The sequence below is a fragment of the Pundamilia nyererei genome, unplaced genomic scaffold, assembly GCF_000239375.1.
Source record: "Pundamilia nyererei isolate P.nyererei 1_Seehausen unplaced genomic scaffold, PunNye1.0 scaffold00013, whole genome shotgun sequence".
Taxonomy (NCBI): Eukaryota; Metazoa; Chordata; class Actinopteri; order Cichliformes; family Cichlidae; genus Pundamilia; species Pundamilia nyererei.
Window position 1 is genome coordinate 2,386,704 of NW_005187414.1, and position 26,671 is coordinate 2,413,374.

The window sequence follows — 26,671 nt, forward strand, 5'->3', positions numbered from 1 at the left end:
TGTGCCAGAGAGCTTCACTGAGCTTCACTGTTCCAAATTCAATAACACACTCAGCTTACTGTTGGCATCAACATCAGAACAATAAATGCACTGAAAAGCACATGCTCTCATACACTGATCAGGCAGAACATCAGAACCACCTGCCTAATGTTGGTTGAGTTGGTTCCTCTTTTGCTTACAAAGCAGCCCTGACCCATTGAGGCATGGTCTCCACCTGAAGGTGTGCTGTGGTACCTGGTAGTGATACCACAGATTTCCTTTCTGATCCGATACCAAGTAAAATTCAGGGTGGTATCGACGATACTGATCCGATACCGATACTTTGTACAAAAACTTTTTATATTATTGCTTCATAATGATTACAGGACATCAGACTGCTTGTTCTTATTGCTTAATAATGCAGAATTATCATACAAGAGTAAAGCTTGTGTGAATTACACAGACGAACAAGTCCGATGGTTAAAAGACCCATCAGACAACTGGGCAAACAAACCGAAACATTTTGCCCTGTCTGGTCACAATTTGACCAAAATGTTAACTTTTAAAGGATTTACTTAAACAGATGTAAGTACTGGGCAGCTATTTGTTTTGCCTGATTCTCTGTAAGGGGCACAGAGCTTTGAATAAGAAAGAAAGCTCTGTTTTTACACAGGACATGCGGCTCCTCGTGGCAGCGCCGCGTACGCAGCGCCGCAGACAGACGAGCGCCACAAATAGGATCTAATTTGGGATAGATCTATTCTACCGTGGAGCCGAATAAAACACCGCAGACACGGTTTTACTTTCTCATATTAAAAGCTGCAGCGTCCGGGCTTCCTAGCTTTGTACAGTGACAATCTTAATGCACTATTCAAATAAACATTCCTCTGAAAACTGTGAAATTTCATAAATGATTAATTGGCTCAAATGTTCATTCAGATGTTCATAATTGGCTGCAGAGCTGTTGTGCGAGGCCGTGGGGGAGGATACCACGTGCAGAGGCCTGGGTGCCTCTGAAATATTGATCAGGCCTAAAAGAACCCTGAGGTCTAACACAGGCTGTATCTCACACCTGAGAGAGCCAGAAACTGCTTCATCGGATGGACAGGAACAAAATGGCTTCCACCTTGCGCTACTTAGAGCTACTGTAATTGCCGGGATTATACCATAGCGTCCATTAGCCAGCTGGTTAATGCCCAGGAGTGCCAGCTAGTGTTAGCCCAGACTGAGGAGGAAGAGACATTGCATTTTTAATATAAACACAAGCAGCAGCGTTACTGTGGAAGGTAATGGCTTTGACTTCAGCGCTCAGGCTCAATGTCAAACTCTCTTCCGCGCTCTTTGATCCTCTGCTGCAGAATATGAATCGCGCAGGGTCAGACTTATCAATTATTTACACCCACTCTTTCTCTATTTCCTGTTTGTCCGCTCTTGTGGCTGTAACTTGCCTTGACACTAATGGCGGACGGCCTGGTGAAAACATTTATCAATGTTACCGCAGAGTCCTCTCGAGTTCTATACTATCACTTTCAGCCTTTTGGAACTTAGAGTACTGACGGTGCACTGATCCTAATCGTCACCGGCGTGCTCTGCTGCCTGCGACAGTGCTGCATTGTCTCAGTAAAGTGGCTGCACCTCAAAGAACCTTTGGCTTCTGCATCTTTGCGCTACCAGTGAATATGTTGCTCGTTATCTGCATAAAACGCTTCTGTTTAATATCGTTTCAGGTCTTTTTTTACATTTAGCAACTCCAATCAGGCTGATCGGTTCTGCTCTTTGACCTTTGTCCTGGACCTTGTGGTTCCTCCAGAATAAACTTTTTTTTCTTGTGGTTTTTACCCTAAAAGGATTAAATCATGCATATCAGAGGAAAAGCCTCGAGCAGCCCTCATTTCTTTATATTTTGCTACGAATAATCGGTGTTTGGTATGGCCGCCTTTATTCTTCAATACAACCTGAACTCTCTTAGTCAAGCTTTCATGTCATTTCCTTAATTAGTCTTTAGGAAAAGTTCTCCAGGCTCCTTGAAGGACATTCAAAGCTCTTCTTTCAGTCTTGGCTGCCTTTTGTTGCTTTCTCTGTTAACATGATGCCGCGCTGCTTCAATAATGCTGCACTCCGGGTTCTGGGGAGGCCAATCCATGACTCTCCATGCTTTTACTACACTGGCAGTGTGTTTGGGATCATTGTCATGCTAAAAAATGAAGTTTCTCCCAGTCAGACATGAGCTAAAAATGTCGACTTGGATTCATCACAACAATAAGAAGCCACTGATTTTCAGTTCTTGTCTAATTTGGCACACCTCAACATTTTCTCCTCTTTTCCACAGTCATCCTCCCACTGAGACCATTTCTGATGATGGTTCTGCAGACAGTAGAAACTAAAGAGTCAGGTGCATCTCTCAGCTCCTGCATCAGGTCTTTGCTGGATTTTATTTCTTAAGGAAATGACTTTCGGATGCTTTTTATCTGCTTCACATACTTTTTAGGCCTAACGCTTTTTATTTTGTCCTCCACTTGTTTCCTCTAAATATTCAAGGACACACTGCACATCATGCTGAGATATGCCACATTTTCAGCTAATATCTTTTGGGGAATCACCTCATTGGTAAAAAAAAAAAAATCATTTCATGTCTGTCAAATTTGCCTGTTTTATCTTTTGGCATTTATCATAGATTTATAAAGAAAAGGTTGGAAATTGAAAATCGATTCCTTGCCAAGTTGTCTATTATATGTAGACACAACTGTGGTTCATCACTTAGGTTAGGCTTCTTTTTTAACGTTAGGTCAGCGTTAAGTGCCAAACATACAAACAAACCTCTGAAATTGTGCTGGTACGAGGTTGTATGTAAAAGTAGCCGAAAGACCTAAATATGTAGAAACGAGAGGTGTTTCAAGACTTTTGCACAGTACTGTACTACACTACATCTATGGAGAGCAAAGCTGAGAAAGAGTGTTGTTCTGTTTATAGTCAGAGTAACACACACACACACACACACACGTTATTATAATGCAGACTGCATAATTAAAAGCGTGCTAAACCACAGAAACACAGTAAAACTTCTGCCATTAATTTTCATCTGCCTGACCTGCTGCTGCACTACTTCATTCGGACCATTACGATGCAGCGTGTGCTGGACTTCAACAACATGTAATCAGGCTGTAAGCAAAAGCAATGGGCCTTGGTGCCCTACACAAACACACACAAACACAGAGTCTCAACACTACCACGGTTGTGTTCATATACTTCCTGGACTGCTTTACAGCAGCTGTTAGGAAGTCGCCGGACATAAATCGGGAGCTTACTTGCGGATTTACTCAGTTTGGGTTCAAAGTTACCTGATCAAGTGTCCGTAACAGAAAAAGCAGGTTTCATATGACCTCACACTGCACATGTGGGGCCACGTGGTCCCTGTACACCACGGGCTTATTTAAAAGAAGGAGAAAAAAGTCAATGAATGGGATTTGTGCTAGATGGAATAATATGCTGTGAAAGTCCATTAGGGACTAGGCTAATGAAATTGAAACAGCTTGGTGATCAAATTAGAATCTGTTCGGCAGATATTTAATTTAATGTGCTGCTGAATTTGAGCACTTTCAATTTGGTAGCCCCAGAGTGAAAGTAGCATACAATAAATCAAGCGGTCACACAATTTACCCTACATTCTTTCCTCCCCTCATTTTTCCAAAATGAACGACTTTCTAATGTATTCACAAAATGCCTACCCGCTCCATTTTCTCAGACAGAAACAGGCTGAGCGTTTAAGTCGAAACAAAAACGAAACGAGATAAAAGACATACCAGACTAAAACGGGGGGAAAAAAAAATCACAGGCAAACTTTATCTTTGACCTTTGTGTTTTCCCCACAGAGAATACCTTGAGTCACAATCGCATGCATCGCTGCAGCTGCTTGGTAAAGAGTCACGGGCTGAAATTATTTGAATAGACACACAAAAGATTTTAGCTTGTTTGAAGAGCTGCTCTCCGTATTTTGCACGCTCTCCTTCCCATGTCTCGGGTAATATGCAAAAACAAAACCACAACTGTGACAAAGAAAAAGTGTGTGTGTGTGTTTTGGGGGGGGCAGAAGCTATTTTAGATAGCTGCAGTCCCAATTAACAAAAAGGACGCTGATTATTGGAGCAAGACAGACAAATGCGAGACTGAGGGGGAGGCTTATTATTACACAGACGCTCATATATCGTATATAACAGGACGGAGACGCTTGCTCTCTGTCCCATGTTGTGGTAGCATGTCTCTGACTGCTGAGCAAAGCCTGGACTGCAGTTCATTGAGTGTGTGTGAGTGTGTGAGAGTGTGTGTGTGAGTGTGTGTTGGGGGACGACAAAGAGACGGGGATAGAGAGAGGCACAGCTTCTCATCCATCTGTTTATACAAACATACTATTCTGGGCACGCACTTCCAGGCACAAACAGACAGACTGATGAATGTAAACACAAGAGTGTGCACGTGAACTCACACGCTCTTGTATGCCTGCACACACACACACACACACACACACACACACACACACACACACACACACACACAGATGGTTGTTTTTTAAAATTTTGTCACAGCCCTTGTTTGCCCAATGTTGTCTTTGCGAGATGCATTAAAATTAGAAGTGCTAACGCCCCCGTGCGCTGGAACAGGTGTTAAAAATGCTAATGCTAATGGCTGGCATCTACAGTAGACGGTGTTCTGATCCCTCGCTGGCGGCGTCTGGGCTAGATTGTGAAGGCTGAAGTGAAGGAAAACAAAGGAGGGGTGTTTGTTCCTAAATTACAGGAGATGATGACACAGAAAAAAATAAGAAATTGCCTCCTCTGATCTCTGCAGGTTGGGTTGGTGGGCAGGGAGGGGGGGACAGATACCAACACTGGCGCTAGCTGGGTTGCCCTGAACGTGCGACTACCAGAGGGGTGGGTGGTCTGTTGCCAAGGGTAACCTGCCTGGGATCAAGACTCTATCTTCCACCTCGCCTGCTGAGGTGTCAGGGATGAAGGCAGAGGGGGGAACGAAAAAACAGAAAGAGGGGAGAAAAGACGCGCAGCATGAAAGTGAATGTCTAGAAAAAGAAAAGCACACAAGAAGAGAGGCTATGAGGTGAGGTGGAGAAAAATGATTAACTGAGAATAGAGCGCATTAGGCATCCCGGTCCAACCACACTCATTTTTTTCTTCTTTCAATTTCTCTGTTTTTGAGAGTCTGCTGAAGAGGAGACTCATTTGGTTTTGATTTGAGATTCATTTAGCTTCAAATCCACCAAGTCTCTCTGTGATAATATCAATTCGTGGGTCGCTCCCTCCCACTAAGCGCATAAGACACCGATTGCTGCTGTTTAAATTCACACCATTTGCAGCGTAATTGCTTCAACTTGGAGAGATTATGATTTAGTACGAAGATAAAGTATATCTCCAGTTGGTATAAACACTGTTATAATGGAGATAAATTAGCGGAGCTTGTGAAATCTGTGCAAAAACAATGCTTCTGCAATAGCTGCTGTTTGCCATCTAACAGTGTTACTCTTTGGCTGATTGGATGTTGCTGGATTGCGTATAAATAAGGTGCAGCTTATTATTTATTATTTATTTTGCACGCCATCCCAAGCCTTAAAGTCAAAGGGTTAGGATTTAGGTTAAGGTCAGAGTCAGGGTGCTTTTCACAGAGAGTCAATCGGTGTGTAATTTGTACAGCATTTTATGGTCTGCTATTGTAGGGCACCTCATCCTACAGCCCTTTGATCTAATCTAAAAAGGATTGTGATTTCAAATGTGTTGCTGAGGCAACTTTATTGTTTTATCTTGATGACAGGATGTGCCACAGTCTGTATATGTAGTTTTTAAGATAAGTAACCACTAACTAGATCATGTTAATTTTGTGCCATTTTGGACATGTGCTAATTATGGTGACTACGTAGGATGAAGTGATTACAACCCCAGGCACACAGGCCTAGAGACTAGCAACCACTGGTCATGAGGGAAAATTGAGTATTTCTTGATTGGTTGGGTGTTGTTGCTGGTGGTTTATGGCAACTCCTTTGAAAAAGCCCCAGGTGTATAGGCCTATAGACACTGACCCACTTGGAAACCACCTGTCGCTAGGGAAAAACGTGCATTTCCCAACTGGAAGCCTTGTGATTGTTTAGGTTATTGGATTTAATGTTGCAGTCATAGTTTGAATAGAAGTGATAGACTCTATAAACACTGTCCAACGACTCTCAGAGCTGTAGTAAAACTATGAGAAGTGAGACACAAACCAGACGGTTCACCTTCAAAGTAAAAGCTGCACCTCTTTGAACTTGTTGGCTACTTTGAAGGTGAACTGTAACTTTCCTTTTTACTACCACTCGGCTAGTAGCTATCTACTATTTGCAGAGAAACGTGAAAAAAATAGAGGTTGGATTGACAATCTGCTAGCAACCAAAGCCATCACTAGGAGGTTTTGGTGTAGCGTCTTCTTTGCAACTGCATTTACCAGCAACAGCCAGCAAAATCACTGCTAACCGCTCAGACAATACACATTTTCCCCTAGCTACCAGTGGTTGTATCATGTTCAGTGTGGTGGACAACTCTTGAGCAATAAACGTCAATATAAGCTGGAAAAGTTTGTTGTTGAATAAATACAACATCATGAAAAACAAAGAAAACAAATACTTTGCTTTAGTGCCTTCTTTTCTCTCATGTGACCACAATTGCAAAAAATGAACATGATGTTGTTTGAAGACTGAGATCATAAACTCGTCAGGAATCATGTATAAAGTCATAAATCGAGTGAAAAGCGGTGTCATTTTCTCACAAACTTCTGGTTTGTTATGAGTCTGGAGCCCCCTGCTGGTGACTGTAAAGAATGCAGGTTCACGCAACTTCAAACCATCTTTTACATACAGTCTGTGGTTTCGCGTGTTTTTGAGCCCTGCATGTTATTATGTCTTCACGAATGCCTCTAAGGCAGTTCCAAGATCACATTCACTGAGAATTAATACGTGAAGAAGTTTACAGTGACGCATGATAGCATGCAGTATTTCTATCTTTTTACTTGGCATCAAAAGTGCACTTAATGATATGACCTCTCCTCTAAGTCTTGCATGAACCTGGCTCTTGGTAGGTATACACTGTGCAGCATATATAAATTAAGAGATTAATAGGATGTGATGTTTTTCAAGCGAAGCACCAAAGCAGCGATGCATGAACGAGTTATCAAACAAATTTATAAACTAGGAAATGAAACCTGCACCGAGCTCACTGCAGACATAAAATATGGGTAAACAGAGGGGTACGGGTTGTTGCAGATAGTCCGAACTCAAAGGTGGTTCTGCTAAAGCGCTGATGACAACCAGTCAAAGGCCTCTTGCTGTACACTCCACACAGCAGCCTCTGACAGATCTAATCTAATGTATGGCTGTATAGTTGAACGGGCACGCAGCAGCAGAGTCTAAACTCTCCTGTGGTGATGGTTCAGAAGCCACACTGGGCAACATATGCCATCTCTGTGTGCATGGCTGTCATATCAGCTTGATATTGGTCTACAGTCCAAATTTCACTTAGCATTTATTCATCTCTAATTCATGACCACATCCGGTGCATTAGAGCTGTGTTAAATCAAGCAGAACTGCACCAAACTTCCTAGACTGCATAAAGAGATGATGAGCACTGATGATTGATTAAAGATGTGCTTTCTGAAGCAATTGTCTCACCAATTGTTCGACTTTTTTTTCTGCGTTATGGGGAGGACTTGCATTTAACTTATCAGCTGCGGATGAATGCAAGATTGGAAAAATTGGATTGTTTTCTGTGAAATTTAGGGCTGGGTCACACCACAGCTTTGGAGAGATGAGTCAAACAATGAGACCCCCTGCTGGAAAACAGCATGCGGTATCTCAGCAGCTGTCGAAACGTGCCGGTGGCATTTAGAGTTACTTTTGAGACTGTGAGGCGATATAAACAGAGGGCAAAGAGGGCAGGTAAGACATAAAAGTGACCAATCAAGAAAAGATAAGCGGTCGCGTTGAGGAGCACGGGACGTGGCGCTAGAGAAGAGGGAGCGCTGAAATGGAGACGTGAATAGCCAGCACCTAAAATGGCTGAATAAACAGGAAGAAATCTAGGTCGGTCTGTCTCTCCCACTTCAAGGAACGTTGAGGCAAGTGCCCTACTTCTTGAATGCTTTGGACACTTTCAGGCCAAGCTGTCGTCAAAGCCCTCTCCCCCGTTCTGAGAAAGATCACCAAGTATGACTTATTAACTGCAAAATAATGCTACATTTGCATTCACGTCTGCTTACATCCTCCCTCTGTATTTGTCCTTCCTTGTCAATTATTCTCCATAATTATTTTTTCCCTCACTATTTCAAAAAGGCATTATTTTTCATGAAATTAATTGGCCCAAAAGCAATAAAGCACCAATCATTTTTTAAAGGCAATTTTCTTTCCCATAATATGAAACTGCTAAAAGATAAGTGCATATCAAAGGCTCAGCAGATAGCGTTTATTGCGGCTCTCCTCTCTCACAATTAACAGGGCTGCCTGCAGAGAGCAGCCATGAAATCTAGGTGATTGGAATACGAGGAGATGCCAATATAATTCAGAGAAACACCATTAGAGGTAATCAGGGGATCCAAATGATTGATTATGCAGGTGACTTCTTCCATGTTGGGAGCCTTGCACGCATGCTGTAAGAACGTCAAAGTGCACAACCACAGAAGCTGTTCTTTATCCTTTTTCTGGGATTCTTATTTTAGGAGATTGGAAGACTGTATCCGTAGAGGGCATTCCAACAAACGTAAATGATGTGAGGCTAAATGCTTTATCCACATTGTAGCAACATGAAAAGGTCAGAGAGAGACAAACACTTAGAGCTAGAGATGTTGGCACACATATACATCTTTGTCTTTTTCTGTTTGGAGATAACTACATACAGGTTTGCACAGAGGGCAGAAAATAGTGAGCCGGGGAAAAGTGACAAATATATTGTCTATCTTGCAAGACAGCGGGAGGTCGTTTTCAAATGTCACAGCGGCTCTCAGGGTCTGTCCCAGGTCGGCCTGTGCTGGTGCTCTCAAAGACGACTGCAGGAGAATCATCACCCGGTCACGCGAACAAAAAAAGAAAAAGTCGCACACGCGCTCACTAAACCCTCGAGCATCTGCCAGCGTGACTGTTCAGAAGTTTCCAGGAACACTGACTTAATACTGAAGATGTCCTGAGCGGAAAGCAACTGCTGAGGTGGCAAAAACTACAGTTCTGCAAACACTTCTGCAAACGGCCACTTGAAGCTGACTTCAAAACGGAGCGACTCTAATTTTGCATCGACTCGAATGTTAACAGGGAAGAAAACTTAAAGTCTTTTAGTCCTCGAGGCATGCGGCCATTACCTCTCATAATTCAAATCATGGGATTGGACCTTTTCACTATGTTTATAGTGTTGGTGATTTCTGAGGCAGTTATGATAAAGTGACAAATAACCAGGTGTCCTTTGGTTAATTGTACAAATTGTGTTGAGCCTTAGTGAACCTTGTGGACCAGAAGCAGAGAATGTTCACGTTTAACCTCCTAAGACCTGAACTCTTTCGTGGCATTTTCAATTTCTCTTTGATATCTGGGCTGATCGGGACCTGATCAATGTAGAAACAAAGAATTATCTTTTTACTTGATTTTACTCTACAAGGGCATTCGACAGAACAGTGGCAGCATAACGTCCTCGTAAGTGGATATCAGGCCCGTGTAGAGTAAACTTTAGTATTTTGGTCTTGGCAACCTAAAATGTGATGTCCACATATGTGGACGTGAGGTCCTAAGACAGGGGTGTCGAACTCCAGGCCTCGAGGGCCGGTGTCCTGCAGGTTTTAGATGTGTTCAGGTGTGTTGACCCAGGGTGATATCTAAAACCTGCAGGACACCGGCCCTCGAGGCCTGGAGTTCGACACCCCTGTCCTAGGAGGTTAAAGTAAAAACCATCTCTTACTGTAGCTGCAAGCAGGGATTTCAAAAGCATCAACTTTGACTGTGAATGTTCTTCATCTTTGGTTTGTGTCACTTTTACACTTTGACTACAACTTGGCAAGTTGAGTTTTACCATTTACTATCAGCTTTTACACAAACTATAGGTCACTGTGAAAAGCTAGTAACCAAAGCAACAGCAAGAAGGTATTACAGTAGATGATCACCAGCAGGTCTAACAAGCGTGCGAGCACTAGGTGATAAAGTAGACCCACCGCAACTTGAACACTACTCTGGTTTATTCTGGCCCCAAATTCATATGTGGAAACGCAAGGTCAGAAACTTTTTCTTATGGTGTAATTTATCTTCAAACGTCCGTGTTCTTTGAAAGCTCCAAATAATGAGATGTGTGGTACATTTTGTACAACTGCAGAGACAGCAAGCCAACAAAATCTGAATCGGATTAGTGCAATTTCAGTCCAAATCCAAAAAGAACTGATGACAAATAGTTCACGTGTCTAGTCGAGCTTTTACTTTAACATCTCTGCAGCGGAGTGAAAGGAGGAGACTGAGCAAAGAAAACAAAACTACCTGCTGCTACTCCCTTCCCCATTTGTGTTCAGCACACCAGAGCAAAAACGGCTCTACTCACTCTTTCCCTTTTACCTCCCTGCTACATCGCCCTACTAACAAAACCAGCCAGCCTCCACCTTCTTCTGCCTCTCCCACCAGTGCTGAATGAAAACCAGGTGCTGCCTCCTTCCCTCTGTTAGATGCCGTGAAGATTCTGGAGCCTAGACTGTCCCAGTGGGTGTCTGTCATTTTGGGCTCGCTGTCGGGTAAGTTTATCTGTCATAGGTGTCCTTGTACTGTCGCTCCTGGAGGGAGATTAGACACACTGCACCGACTCGCTCTTCCTCTATCTACGCGTGTGTTCCCTCTCTTTCTCTCTCTGTCCATATCTCCAGCCCTTCCCTCTTCCTCTCTCTCCCCGTCAACATTTCCTCTCCTTCACCGTCTCTGTCCTCTATCTCATTCTGCCAACCTTTCCCTCCTGCTATTTGTCAGTGCGCGCTCCACTGAGCCAGGACTGTGAACAGGTTACAGTAGTCAAGAGGGGAGGCCCACCAGAATCAGCCATGCGAGGCACAGATGGGCCTTCCTGTCCGTTCGGTGAGACTGTTGACACAGGTTATAGCATAAAAATGCACATGATGTGTTTCACGCCTTCCTTCGAGCTTTTCCTGACAGCTAAATAATGTCCGATAATGCTCGCTGCAATGCCAAAAATAAAAATGCACCAGTCACTGTTAAAACCCTTTGTTTTTCCTCCTGCAGCTGACAATGAAATGCAAGGCAAGTTGTTTTTAACTTAGGCCTATTGTAGTCCACCACAATAACGTGGCTAACATGCAGCCGTTCAGGAAATAAAACTTCAAAAACTTGCACTGCAGGCGTCGAGACAATATTGGCACAAATGGCAAAACCCAACAGAATCCACGCGAGCAGCTAAGCAGTCTGTAGGCACTAGAAGTTAAAGTAAACTGAAGCCAAAACAGGGTTTAATCTCCTCCCTGCCAGCACTGCACAAGACATTTTTCATAGTGAATTTTATAATTAGAGTGTTATCCAACTTGTGCCATCCCCCAAGTGGCAGCATTGCTACACAAGAGGAGAAGCCCCTCGGAGGCTTTTCTGAGCATAAGGCATATGTAATGAGTCACGAGGTCCCTCTTCAGTCCAAATGACATTAATTGCCGTCCAGGCAGAAGCCTGCTGGGAAACAGCCAACACACGTGCAGGTTAGGACAACTCAACAACAGCCACATACGGATTTTTTTTGGTCCTAAATTGTGTGCAATTACATCACGTGTGTGACAAGCACATCCCTTTATCAAAGACAATGTGTCTTATCACGGGGAGAGGAGAATATGATGAATAAAGCAGTTCTGTGTGAAGCGAATGAGCTGGTTAAACCATCAAAGTCGGGGCAAGCATGTCTTCCCTTTCTCTTCTTTGGCCTGCCTGCCATGTTCTCACAAGATGTGAATGAATTAAAGATAATGTGGGAAGAATGAATTAAGCATGTGCTCTTCAGCCTTCAAACCAACTCAATCAAAGGGATCTTGTGAAACTCAGAGCAGGAGGAGCAGAGGGGGTCAAGAAAGCTGCGCTTCACGTCGGCCATCTTTGTGCTGACTCATACTGTCACGACCACAGCCTTAGATCTCGCACCGGGCATGACTGCAGGGTGCGCGGACACTAATTTCACAATTTTGTTTTTTTAAATCCTGCTTGGTGAGCTTTGTGCATATTTTTTACTTTACATGCGATCACCGCAATCTAACTTTAAAATCTTCTTTATGTATTTCTAGTGCGCATGGTTAGCGTTCGACTTCCATAAACCAGTCAAACGCAGCACAGGCTGAGACATCTTGACTTTTAAGCCACCGTAGATGCAGGTGAAGCACAAAAAACAGTGAATCCTGATGTAACTAATAGCATCTTTTCATTGTGCGCTGCTGCTTTGCAAATGGCCACTTCACTGCAACAGCCCCTCAGGATGAATCACGCTCTCATTAAATGCACTCACAAAATATCCAGTTGTACTTTCAGTTCCTCTTAAAAAGATCTCCAAGGATGTTTCTAGAGAAGAAACTTTGGTAATATGAGAGGGTGTTCTGATACTGCGCACGCCACACACAAGTGCACTCAGTCCTTTTTTGTTTTTAATGAAATGAAATAAATAAATGGAGAAAACTTGTCTGGCTGTGTGCAAACAGCTCAAAGCGATAACCACCTGATTCATTTGTTTTCATAAAGACTAGTTTATCTGCCAAGCATCGTGATGGCCAAAATATACTTTTTGTGTTATTTGTCAGTAAATAAGGCCAATGACATGCCGGTGGGTCATGTTTATCTATTGTGTCCCATCAGTTTTGAATCGGCTTTGAATAATTGAATGTGCGTTCACAGATAAAGAGCTGGAGGACTTACTGTTCTTTTGTTTCATCAGTGCAAACACCTGTTTAAAAAATTTCAGTTAATGCATTCCTGATAAATATGGAACATTTGCAAATTTATAACAGATAATATCTTGATATGATGCTCATGAACAGTTGGCAGTTTTAATTAAACAATACATCTGCGACATAACAGCACATAAGTGAAGAAAAAGTAACTTTTTTCTCTGCTTTTCTGAGTTTGTCTGATACCAGAAACTGCAGAAAACCAAAGACCTACATTTCAGATAGACCTCAGCATGTTAGTGTTACAGTTCATTACAGTAGAAATCCTCTTCTTTCTAAAGCCAACATGACAACACAGCTTAGGTTCGTAAAGCTACATCTGAACAAGCCGCAAACCTTTTGGACCAGTGTTCTCATCAAGCATGGTGGTGGAGGGATAATGAGTTGGGCTTATTTTGCAGCAACAGGATCTGCACACTTTGCAGTCATCAAGTCTACCATGAATCAAATATGAAGACATCCGTCAATCAGCTAAAGTTTGTCTGAAACTGGGTCATGCAGAAGGACGATGATCCCAATTTACAACAGAATGGCTGAAAAAGAAAAGAATCGAGGTGATGCACCGGCCCAGTCAAAGTCCAGACCTCAGCCGTGCTGGTCAAAGCTGTGCATCAACGAATGCCTGGAAAACTCGACAAACTGATGCAATGTTGTAAAGAGCAGTGGCCTAAAATTCCTCCACAATGATGTGTAGGGATGGGTATCGATAAGATTTTCACGATTCCGATTCCATTTTCGATTCTGTTTAACGATTCGATTCTTTATCGATTCTTTTTAAAAAGGAGAACACTAAGGTCGATTAGCTTAGAACTTTGTTTTATATCTTCTCTTTGAACAAGATAGAAATTTAGGAGTAACATGGCCTTACAAACCCAACAGTGAGATCTTAAGAGATCCAGCCTACGGCTCTTCAATGGGGTGTCACAGGGTCTCCGGGAAAACATTGTAAATGTAAAATAATAAAATAAATATTCTTCTGCAGCAATAACAAAGCATAACAAACTATTCTGTATCAATTACAGAAGAATATCCAGTAATGTCCCTGCCTACAATTAAACACATTCACTTACTGAAAATCATCTGCTGTGGCAAACGGGTGCAAGCCTTTGACCACAAACTGAGTCTCTACTCGGTGACGTTCGTCTATCCTGCCTGAAAGGAGACGCTGCCGGCAGACTGCAGGGAGAACTGCCAGCATCTGAGCCAGACTCTGTCTCATCACGGTCACTAAATGCACAGTAATGGCAGGTTTGTAATAAGGCAGATCGCGCTAACATAATATGCACTGTTAGCTGATTATTTACCTGCTGCATTAACGGGAGAGGACGTGCAAACGTTACCGCTGCTGCTGGGCTGACAGTCACGAGTCCGGAGCGGAATTAAAAACACGACATTCATTTAAGGTCATCGTGTGTTTGTGAGCAAATGCTTTTGCATATTCGTAGTGTTTCCTCCCTTAAATGAAATCTCTACTTTGCAAGTATTGCACGTTGCCCTGTTGTCATCCGTTCTCGTAAAGTGTAACCAAACTTTTGAGCGTTTGAGCCGCTTACGCGTCGTGTTTCCTGCCAGGTAAATGACGCTCCGCAACGTGGTGACGTCATTCGGGGCGACTGGAATCGATAAGGGAATCGTTTGCAAAAATGGCAAACAGTTCCAAGGGATTGAAACAGTGGGAACCGGTTCTCAACAAGAACCGGGTTTCGATACCCATCCCTAACCATGTGTGAGGCTGATACAGTCATGCAGAAAACAAGGACATCAAGTTACTGCTGCTAAATGTGGGTCTGCAAGTTAGTGGATAACTGGGTGCACACAGGAGCACACAGTGTACTGTAAATACTTCTTTTTCACATGACTGTAATTCAGTTGGAAGAATCATGAAAATGGCACAAAAAAGGATCAGTTTAAATTAAACTATTCATTTAAAACACTTTCTAGACTTTTGTAGTCATAAAGTCGACCTGCAGAGCTACAGACTAACAGCTTTGGCATCCAACTGAGCTTTTCCTGGATATTGATAAAACTCATTCATTTGAAAATGCATAATAACGAGCAAAGATATTCCCAAGAACCCTGAAGATAAACATCACAAACAGCAATACATGTTTTTTTAATTATTAGAAAACCATGTAAAATAAAGTATCTGTATTCCCCAGAAGATTAACCAAATTCAGACAACAAGACATTACTTTGCGATATTTCCACCACATGTGTGTGTGTTGCTTATATTGGATTTAAAGAGCAGAAAATTAAACTCGAGCACTCTACCAGAAAATAACTACCAGAATGCAATGAGGATCACGTATTGATTAAAAACGAGTTCAACGTTTTGCAGCGCATTTTTTTGCCTCTCGTTTTTCTTTGATTTAACCCCTGATCCCTAACCTTAAAAAAACTTCGTGAGAAACTTCAAACCAGCCAGAAAATCTCCAAACCAGTCGACACGCATGCACATCCCACAGTCCCCAGGCATCAGGATAAAAAGGTCATCACCAGAAATGGACACCCAATCAGACTGGACTCAATTGGGGGCCACGGCCTCCGCAAAGAAAACTTTGACCTGACAGGAAATGTTCTTTGTCGGTGTGTGTGTGTGTGCTGGGACGTAGACAGAGGGCTTTGCAGAAGTGGAGCTGAGGCTAAAAATAGAAAATATTCTTTTTTTTCTCACCACAATGAAGAGACAGAGAAAATGGCTGAGGGCAATGCAAGAGCAGAACAAGAGATGTGAGGATGGAAGACTTGCCTGTCATGTCCTTGGCCATGTGCCTCGCTGCCTACCCAGAACATCTGAGGATCAATATGACTCTGGCATAAACTCTATAACCTTCAGTGATTCAGTGCTTATAATAATCCTGTATACGAGCCATCCAGTAGGAAATATCTTTTATCCATATAGATTGGTATAGTGATGATCCTTCCTTCTTAAAAAAAGTGATAGTCTTTTTTTGTCACCTTGTCAATAGGGCTTTGTCATGGTGACAGTCAATAACGGCAGGATTAAATAAATAGAAACTGGCACGCTCTAAAATGCACAGGTACTCACTCTCACTCCATCTGTGAGTTTCACACTCAAATTTGATCCCTCTATTTTTTATCAGTGAGAAAAAAACAACTTCATGCAGCTTTTTCTTGATACCAGCAGGTCCTTAATCCTCAATGAATACATTTGCAGCGTGCACGTACGTGGATGCACGTGAGCGTGCGCGTGTTTGCGAGGCAGCCAATCTGCCACGCTGCTGCTGATACGGAAGGCAGAAGACTTTTTTTTCTTCTCGCCTTCTTTCCGCTAGATTTATTTTCTAATGTTGACGTTTATCACTTGAGCTGGCCTGCAATTCATCATCCCTCCTGCTCGTCAATAATCCGAAAGAGTCAATTTGCCTAAATGTGAATCCCTTTCTTTTATTTCGTTTTACTCGCTCCTTCTCCCTCCATCTCTGACTCTCTGTCTGACTCTTTGTCCTGTGACGGCTCAGGTGAGAGACGGCGGGGGAGCAGAAAGTGGCTGTAACGGGGTAATGCCGAGCCTCGCGGGAGGATTTAGGAGTGTCTTTGGAGCTGACACGGCTCCTAGCCTTGTGCGTGAGAGACACCCCGGTCGACTCCAAATCCCTCTGATCTTTCATTAGGTGTTCGTCAGAAGATATCCCCGCTCAGCGTTCAAGTACGCGTTGCATCTGCAGCTGGATAAACAGAAGAAATTAGGATGCTGCCGACTGAAGTGACGCGCTCTGATCTCAGATACTGTAGCATCTGTGTCATATAAGAAAGTGAAGCTAATTAAATTCATTTGTTTTTAGGAGAAATGTTGTGACTTAGTAGACTGCGTATAAAAGGTAGATAGAGCCAGAACTGAGAAGTGAAGCTGCAGTTAGGAAGCATTCTCACTAACATCCAGAGGTGGGATACAAAAAGTTTAGAGGCCTAATAGGACACTTCTCATATTTCTCACTGGATTTGTGACCACAATAAACATTTTTACTCATATTCTTATGCTTCAAGTCTAATTAAATACAATCTGATGTTCAATGTGTAAAATATAGTCCAAATGATGGAGTCAACAGACAACAAACCAGGTTAGACTCTGGGCTACAATCCCTCAGTGTCTCGGTCAGGTTCAGACCTCCCTCCTCACGTCCGGTTTAAAAACACCAAGATGAAACAAACACTAGTTTTACTTCAGTTTATGAAGATCCTACACTGTAACCATCTACATACAGACACACAACACAACAAAACAAGCAAACATGTTGTTCCCATAATAGGGAAAGCACAGCGCTATTACAGGGTGACAACATGGTGGCTATGACCATCTTTTACATACAGTTAGCAGACCGTCGCCCTTTTTACACATCAAGCAGCTGATCTGAGGGAAATATGCGTCGTTTTTTTTTTCTAAATTTTTGTTATCAGCTCATCAATCACTTTTTCACACGTCCTGCTTCTTGCTTACCGATGTTTAATAACAGCCTTTCTAAGAACTGGCTAATGTAATGAATGTGAAGGATTTGCACTGCTACCATGCACACTCACAGTGGCTATGCTAATTATTTATAGCCCACAAACGTCTCTAAACGGGCTATTTTTATAAGTGTTATACAGATGAAGCTGTAGGAAGATACCTTTGACACCGCTGAGTGGAACAACATAAAGAAGATGCTTCAGCCATTCAGACACATTCGTACAGCACTTTGTTCTATGGCTTAAGCACATATATACACAAATATGCATTAACACTGTGATTGATGCATCGCTTTGTGAGGGGTTGAGTATCCCGCCCAAGGATGTGGACCTGAGGAGGCAGAGATCGAACAACCGACCGCCGGATTGGTGCACGATCCATTTTGCCTCCTGAGCCACAGGCGCCCTGTGATAGATCTAACACCGAGTGCTTAGTGAAGGAGTGAGAAACCAAAGGTATCTTCCCAAAAATGTGTCAGGACGAACACTCAAATATTGTTGCTATAACAAATTGTTGTTTAGTGAGGAGGACAGGGTTTTGAAATGGAAATGGCTGCCACTGAAAGGATTTTGTCCACCTCCTCAGTCAGTATAACCTGTACCGGGAGCTTTAGGAACGCTGTTATTCACACTGCAGTCGGATTGAAGCCAGCTGAATGACCAGCACTCCATCTAGCCTTCAGTGTGAAAACAATAGTGCAGAAAAAGAGAGAGGGAGGGCGAGAGAGATAAGGAGGAGTGGGAGATAAGAGGGAGAAAACGGGTGGTGGTGGTGGTGCGGCGGCGTCAGAGCGAGAGAGAAAGGCAACACATAATTCTGAATTCACAGCCAATGTGCTCGTGTGCCGAGACCTATCTGAGCCAACTTTGTCTCTGATCCTGCTCTGAATTCTAAAATACCCAACATCGCTCTCTCCCAAACTCTCCCTCTTTACTCCCACTTTTTCTGTTTCTTTAGTTTTTATTATTTCCATTCAAATTCCTGTATCAGCTTTTTACATTTTCGAATGCGCGCGACACTCGGCTCCACCTCGCTTTCATCTCCTTCTTCTTCTGTCTCTTCATCACAGTGCGAATGGAATTCATGTCCTACCATGAAGCTGTGAAAATACAAGCATACCCCAGGGCTTTGGCTGTCACAGAGCAAAGAAGACCGAGGCAGGCACACTAGTTTGTTGTAGCTCATTGAATTTTTCATCTTAATCCATGAAATATACATCGCTGAGGCCAGGGCTAAGGCCACAGACCACATGGGTACATTGTAATAATGCTGTGCCCTGTTTGTCTAACCCCAGCAGTTATTACTTGCTGTAGCTCTCCCAAATGTGGTGTGTGTCTGTGTGTGTGTACCAGAAGGTCTGCTACATAAACTGCTCTCCCAAAAGTGCCTTTGGATGACATGGATGAGTGACAGGCAGATGTCTCTGAAGAGCCTTCGTATCATGTTTGGAGTGTCAGTGTGCCGTGGTGTGAAAATTTGTTGAAGGAGCCCGTGGAAACGTGTGCGTGTTTCTGCATGTACGTGGCCAAAGCGGAACGCGAGGTGAATATGTGGGTGCTGAGCCAGAAAGAGAGAAAGGAGGAGTACAAGCACCCGTGTTACATATGTTTGGGTGTATCCATGCATGTGTTGTTTGGAAAAAAAATGCAAGACACAAAAAGGCTTTCCTTGTAATGTGCATTTAAGTGTGTCAGAGCATCCTTTGCTCCTGTGTTTTCAGTCACAGTGAAGGTGCCTGCTGATGTTGTTAATTATTAATACCCGCAAGCACCACATTCCCACCCTCGTTCCTTGATTATTCTGTGTCAATTCACGAATGTCAGGGAAAATATTTTTCTGGCGGAGCGAACAACTGTAAATCAGGACACAAAAAAGTACTTTAACGTACGACTTGATACCTTGTAGCTCGAATGCAAAGAGCTCTCAAGAGTAAATCAAAGTCCTGGTAATTTTCTGCCAGCACAATATTGGGTTTTCAGGGTTAGTCCCTCGATAAATATACAGAAAACCATGTAAAAAAAACCACTTCCTGGTACTTTGCAATATATGCAATCGTGCGTGACTTCAGCCCATTCATATTCACACTGCAGCACTGTAGGCAGCTTTCCGCTTCTCTTAACGCACAACAAAATCTTACGTATGTGTTTTTTTTCATTAGTAAGCGCAGCACACGAGGTTGGATTAGCAAGCAGGTGAAGCAGCCTCGAGGCCCAGACTCCCGGGAGCCCTCGGTGCCCCGAGTTCACTGCTGTCAGTTGGTAGTAATTAATTAAATGGCTCTGTATTATTGTCTGTCTCACTGAGGGACACAGAGTCAAAGTGTAATTGTATGACCTTTAAGACTTTAGTTTATTCTGTGCATTGTACTTAATGAAACTGCATTTAATCTAATCACAAAAAGCTGATGTCATGCTGAAAACCTGCAGCCTTGACCTGGTCCCATGTTACCTTCGTATTACTGAGCACTAGATTGATCCAAGCCAGTCAGTTTAGGGACGATTTGGGGGATTTTTATTTTTATTTTTTTTTTACCTTACGTACATTTTATAATCTTCTAGTCTGCTAAAGCTCCAGGATACATTTGTTTCACCTACATTTATTCAATAACAATTAAGTAGCTTTAACATCAGCACAAAAACTGAGCACCAGCAGCTTCATGACATGCGTTACTATGGCAGAGAAGCTCCTTTAGGTGTGCATAATGTGTCCACACTGAATGTGCTAGTAACATTGCATCAATATTTCAATTTATTTAAATAAGCTAAGACTCGTCAATTTTATAGTATATTTTGATGTTAACATTTTTGTGCATCCAGCTCAGTAAAAGACTGACTACATTACTTAAATGGGATATTATAGCACATCTCAAGTCACTACAGTATACAGCGCAGTGTGATAAAAGAACGGGTGCTGCAAAAATGATTAATGATGACCTCGCTCTATTCGAGTGTTCTGGTAAGACGTGGAAGAGACTAACAGCTGAAGGAAATTCAGACTGGTGTTGGCGTTAGAAAACGGCCAAAGCAGAGGTAACAAAAGCCGACTGTGAGTGTATAAAAGAAGCTGCTAGTGCTCTCTACATAATGGCAAATAAAGTGCATATAAAGCCTACAGTGCTCAGGTAATTCATCTAATCTATTTGGCCTCCTAACAAGTTAAATCAACCACACAAAGCTAGCTTCTGTTTTGTGCGCTTCACCAGCGTTGCCTCAGCACCATCCATACAATTCTGCTACTAGTTCACAAAAGAAGCCTCCCACTAGTCCTGTATTTTAAATAATCGTGTCAAAATACCTCATTTCCTTCAAAATCCAACTTCTTTTTGTATATATACACAACAGTTTGTCCAAACGCTATCTGCTAGCAAGCATGCAAGCTATCTTCAGGTGTGAGCACCCAAAATATTCACCCAAGTAATGTTAATAATCTGGTGTCATATGTTGACTTCATAGGATACAAGTGAAAGTCAGTAATATTCTCGTAATAATGTTTTTGCTGTGCGTTTAGGCAGCAGCCACGAGCTAAAACAATGTGCTGCATCTCCTGGAAAATATGAATAACAATAACGCAGTGGAGATAAAAATGACTCTGCTGTTCAGCCTCATAAAAATACTTATTTACCAACAAGGTTACCATAATGCTGACTGCGTGTACTCCAAGCAAATAGATGTGAAAACAGCTGCGAGGTATATTTTCTCTGTTCTTTATTTCCGTGGAGGGAATCAAATGGTGGAATACAAAGTAAAATAAGAAGCTGTAATGTTATCAGAGGCCGTGAACCGTAACCAAGATAATATCTATCTTTCCTTGCCGGGCCAAGAGTAACTTGATAGAAGCGATACATTGCTGGCCCTATACGCGCTGATGCACACAGGTACACATCCAACATCTTACGTTAGCTCTGTCACAAGGAGACGGAAGGAGGCAACGAGACACTGTTAGACACAGAAACACAAACCTGATGGATGTGCAAAGTGTGTAAAACTGAATGGACTGTTCTCCTGCATGAAATCAATAAATGTGCATGTATTTGCACATGCACGTGTATATTGCAAAAGCACACACTGCTCTGGTGCATTTACCATCCATTGCCACTCATCCCGGTCGGCATCTTGTGACTGAGTGCCTGCACTGGGGTTTTCAATTATCCAGCAGTCGCACCTTTTCTCCCAGTGAATTAGCATGAGGGGAAAACTCAAGTGGGTAATGGAATTCCATGTGCCATTTCTTCATTAGATGAGACGAGGCTGGCTGGTTGGTGAATCTTTCTGAGGGAGTGAGGATGATGGATGGTGGCGGGATATAGGTGTTTTGCATGTGCTTGGTGACATCTGGTATGCATCTGGAGCATACGTCTATGTGTTTGAGGCATTTTATGGAGCCCGTCACTGTTATCACAAAAAATTGTCAAGCTCAAAGTTTGAGAAAGCAAACAAATAATAATGTCAGCATTACTAAGACTAATTTTATGGTTCGAACAGAAGCCTCTGAGATCAGTCAATACTTAAATGTCTGAACTTGTAATTGGATTTTGCACCGTAATGATTTTGCATTGAACATATATTTGCATTTATCTCGTCAGGTGCCTTACTGTACCTTTCCTCCCCTGATTAGAAACCAAAGGAGCTGCCAGACATGAAGCCTGATGGATCGTTTTCAATTTCAGCTTCGCACAACTCCAACTTGTCACCTACAGCATCTCCACCCAAGCGAGTTTATCCGGGCTCGGCCGAGTCGTGATTAACCAGGCTTCGGCTCACTCGCGCCGTAGTATTTGAACAATGTCGGAGAGAAAACAAAGAATGCCTGTGGTGCCTGAGCACAGTGTGTTTGTTGTGTCGTGTAATCAGAACGCAGACCTGGACTTCTCTCTGGTTTTCAAATAATGAGGTCAGCGGCTGTGCCAGTAATTCCTGCGAGCCAGAAGCTTCAGACTGCTCTAAACACCTTGTTTCAGACAGGTGTTTGTACTCCTGTCTGTGTATGATGTCAGTGAGAGGTGACGGCCCTAATGTGGTCAGACCTTCTGTCTACTGAGGAGAGCCAATCAGAGAAAAGGTGGCCCACAGGCTGAGGAAGCAACGACAGTGGATGAACTGAGAGGCTCCATCATATAAGAGCTGTGAGCTCTTGTGCAGTTCAAGAATGAAAAACATGCGAGTGGAAATAAGCATAATAGGTCCCCTTTAACTTCTTACACAGCAGAATACCACTTTGAAGAACATGATGCGTATGTAAATTACTAGCGGCTGAATTAATAACGTCAGTCTTATTTTTTGCAGTCACTAATGATTAAAACAGACGATGTGAGACTGCATCTTCAAAGCAGCAGACTGGGATGTTTTTCCTTTAACATCCAGACAATATTTTGACAGTTTTGAAATTCCAGCCTTTAACAACAGTTACCACCTGCCGAGTCATCGCTGTAAAGAGAAAGAAACAGGTTTTGTCAACGTCTATTAGGCAGCTTCTTTAACTTTGTGCCATTAATTGTCTGTCTGTGGCAGCTGCTGTTGTAATGATGATTTTCGGCATAAAGAAATGCAGTGCGGGTGAGATTCTGAAGCATTTCACTCTGATGCTGAGCCTGTGTGTGTGTTACATCGTGGGTAATCTTCAGCTGCAGTCAAACAGTCTCTAGAGAGAAACTGTGTGACACAACCATCATATATCTGGCCCACGGCTGAAAGTTCTTCTGCTCGCGTGCGACTTTAATGTGCACCTCGTGTACCCACATACGTGTGTTACTACTACCTCACTGCAGTCTTACCACAAGCCAGATTTGACTTGTCTTGCACCTAAAAGTCATCTGCGATTCAAACAGGATGATACGACAGTTTTTATCTTATCAACATGAAGCTGACAAGGATTCTCGTCTGTTTTACTCTTTGTATTCGCGTCAGACGAACTCCTAAATGAGCTACCGGCGATTGTAAAATGTCGCACTCACCGCCCAAAATTATGCCAAATTGCTCCTCGCATTTCAAAGCAAGCACGCAGTTGTTCTTAGCGGTTAAAATGTAAACACTACAATCAGTATTTTAATTCATGATTGCCAAACAAGCCGTAAGCTAATCACGGAAAGGAGATAATGAAGAAAGCAAGAAGGGAGAGGAAGACTAAGGAGGGAGTCTGTGATTAGGTCTCACCTCAAGATGCCTGTTTTGTCTCAGTGCTCTGGGCTCTGCAGAGAAAATGCAATGTGTGCTGTTTTATCTACGCTGAAAGCAGAAGACACATGCGTTAAAATCAAGGTCAGAGAAACACTCACGCTGTTTATGATCCTTCACTTACAGTAAACTGTAAAAGTCCTGAGCCACCCCTGTTTTCTTTAGATTTTGCTTCCAAGTCTGAGTCAGACTTACTTGTAATTTTGAAGGTCTTGAGCGATAGTTAAGTTGCAGTCTTGATTATTGAGCCCTTTAACACTGACCTACAAATTATTCAAGCATAAAAACACACCGAACTCGAGGGATGAACCAGTGTTGTGTCACATAACAGATAACTTAATAAAGAACCAGTGTGAAACTGTATTTTTAGGGACTTTAATATTAGTCAGTCATAAAAACGGGTCATTCTTTCCCATTTCTGCAGCTGAATCTACCAAAATTCCTAAAGATAAAATTGGAATTTGCAGCAACAACGTCATTCCCAAAGAGGTATTAGCTAAAAGCTCACATCTCAGCATGGTGTGCAGTTTGTCCTTAAAAATGAGGAAAATGGGCAAATAGAGGACAAAGGAAGACGTAGCACGGCTGAAAAAACTGCATCTGCTGCTTTCAGTATCTGAAAGTCATGTTCTTAAGAGAGATGAAGGACCTGAGAGATGCCTCCAGTCCTTCAGTTGATCCATCTGCTCATCGGAAACGGTGTCAGTGGAATGGTGGAAACTGAGAAGCTGGACTCAAAATCAGCAGTAACTGGTCTTATTTAATGATGAATCTAAATTTGTGGTTTAAATCATCATCAGTATGTCTGGAGGAGGTCAGGAGGGAGATACAATAGCGCGGGTCCACAGAAAAACAGTATCATCAGAGTTCACTCCATCATGCCACCTGGAAAGTACGGAGCCCCGCAGGGGACATGGGAGAAAATAAGGACGGACTTTTGCGAGATCTCGCAAAAGTTGAATTCCAACAATGGCGGCAGCTACTTAGTTGTAATATTACTCTTTCTCGGTCACAAAATACACTTTTAAGATATTTTGAGGCGTGAATGTAGTTGTAGTTGATACCTGCTCGGTTTACAAGACATCACATATTTGCAAAAGTGTTCCGACGTTTTCGGAGATCTGACACCCGCCATCTCGAAGCTAACGGGAGGTCGAGACCTACTACAGCCGGGAGGAACACCGCTCTCCCGGCACATCGTGCCTCGACCTCCCGGTCGGCTTCGAAGAATGCGGCTAAAACTTTTGCGAGATCTCGCAAAAGTCCGTCTTAATTTTTTTTTTCCCATGTCCCCTGCGGGGCTCCGTAGGAAACCATCTGATTGGCGACGGCTTCAATAAAAAACCATCAGTGTGGAACGCCATCAGTCATCGATTGGCCTCAACATTAGTGAAGCAGTGCGGGATCATAGAATAGAACAGCTTTGAATGTCCTTCAAGAAGCCTGGAGAACTAATCCTGAGTTCTACTTAAAGAAAAGACAAGAAAGCTGCATGAGAGAGTTCCAGCTGTGCTAAAGAATAAAGTTGGGCATACCAAATACTGACTTCCGTCCTTCGCCTTGTATTCTGCATTTCCATGGATGAAAATATGTGGCTCAAGACTTTTGCACAGTTAGAAAACTGGAGTAGAAAACTACAAAAGCTATTTTACTTTTTGTTGACCACATCCTGTCATCGAAAAGACGTTAAAGTCTGACAAGAGAGCGCGCTCCTTTGAGGAAGCGGTCTAATAAACCGTAAAGATGAAGCTACATAAATCCAGAATCGACAGGCAAAAAGCCCGTAACCTTTTCCTCCAGAGTTACTGCGAAATGAAAAACACTAACAGCAAAGATGTTATAGATGTCATTAGGAAATATTATTTAATAACAAATCTCAATTTCTACGCATTTCTACTACACGTACACAACTCCCTGAGACAGGAGGGTCTCTGATACTCCCACAACTGCACATACGAGGAGTTCAAAGTGTGAGGCCAATGATAATCTATGCTTCCCTGTAACAACAGCAGTCGTTAGAGGTGAGATCATGCAGAGGATTATTCCTGACAACGCCGATTACCGAGCTCACAGCCGAACAAAAAGCCTCGCTTTGTTCATCGGCTTTCTGCTCAGTAATGGAGCATTTTTTTTGCCAACTATTCTATAGTTTAAGGCAACAATCATTTTTAATACTAAACAAAACCCACTTTGTTTGTACACCCTTGGCTGTCAATAAATCATCTGAAATATTTGCAGTGTTGCCCACGCGAGCAGCTAGAACCGACACTGTGTTCAGAACACGCTGCCTCTCTGAATGAACTGGTGAAGTCTCCAGTTGCTTTTCTTTCTATTAATAAATTCATTAGCGCGTTAGACTGGAGGAACGAAGACATTCATCGCCCAATGACTCGCAGCCAAATTATGCGAGATACCCTGCTTGGCTAGCTGTGCCGCCATATCTAAAAAGCAGAATTAAAAATGCATCCCTTTTCCTTCCTTTAGAGTTTCCTGCAATTACCCAATCAGTTAGAACCACGCAGGGAGGCATGTCCCACATCACCCTCGCAACCCACTCTACGTCTTTATTTTCCCTCTGCCTGTGCCACTCCACTTCCTCTCTCACCTGTGCGCACAAGGAAACACACACACGTGCACACACTCCTATCTCTCTATACTGTAAAGGCAGCTCCAAACTGCTCGTTGTTGGCCCTCATCTTTCCAGAGCAGATGGCTGCTTCTCTGCACCACATGGCCAGCACTCAGGAGATGAGGGGAGCTCTTTAAGAAGAAAAAGACTTTCAATCTGCTTTAGCAACTGTAGCTCCTCCTCATCATCGCATCTTTTTTTTTTCTTTCTTAATTTATTTGTATTTTTTTTGCGTCACCAGCTACTCGTCCCTTTTCCCGACCACACTACCTCTACATGCATTCGCTGCAGTGATTCCACACTGCATTCATCAAGCTGCTGTTGATAATTATGTAAATGCGTAATGCTTATGTAAACGAGCCAAATGCAAGGTCGCGATGTGAAAGTATTAAGATGCTGCACGGGTGCACAGTCGACTGGCTGAGAATTCCAAATCGCAGTTTCCTATGGTTCTCC

The 26,671-nt window shown here is 42.8% G+C and overlaps 1 protein-coding gene across 11 annotated transcripts in view; it reads right to left on the minus strand.

The window, feature by feature from the left end:
- nrxn3b (neurexin 3b) overlaps positions 1–26,671 on the minus strand; it is a 318,108-nt gene that overhangs the window by 52,252 nt on the left and 239,185 nt on the right. The gene's annotated exons all lie outside the window — the stretch shown is intronic.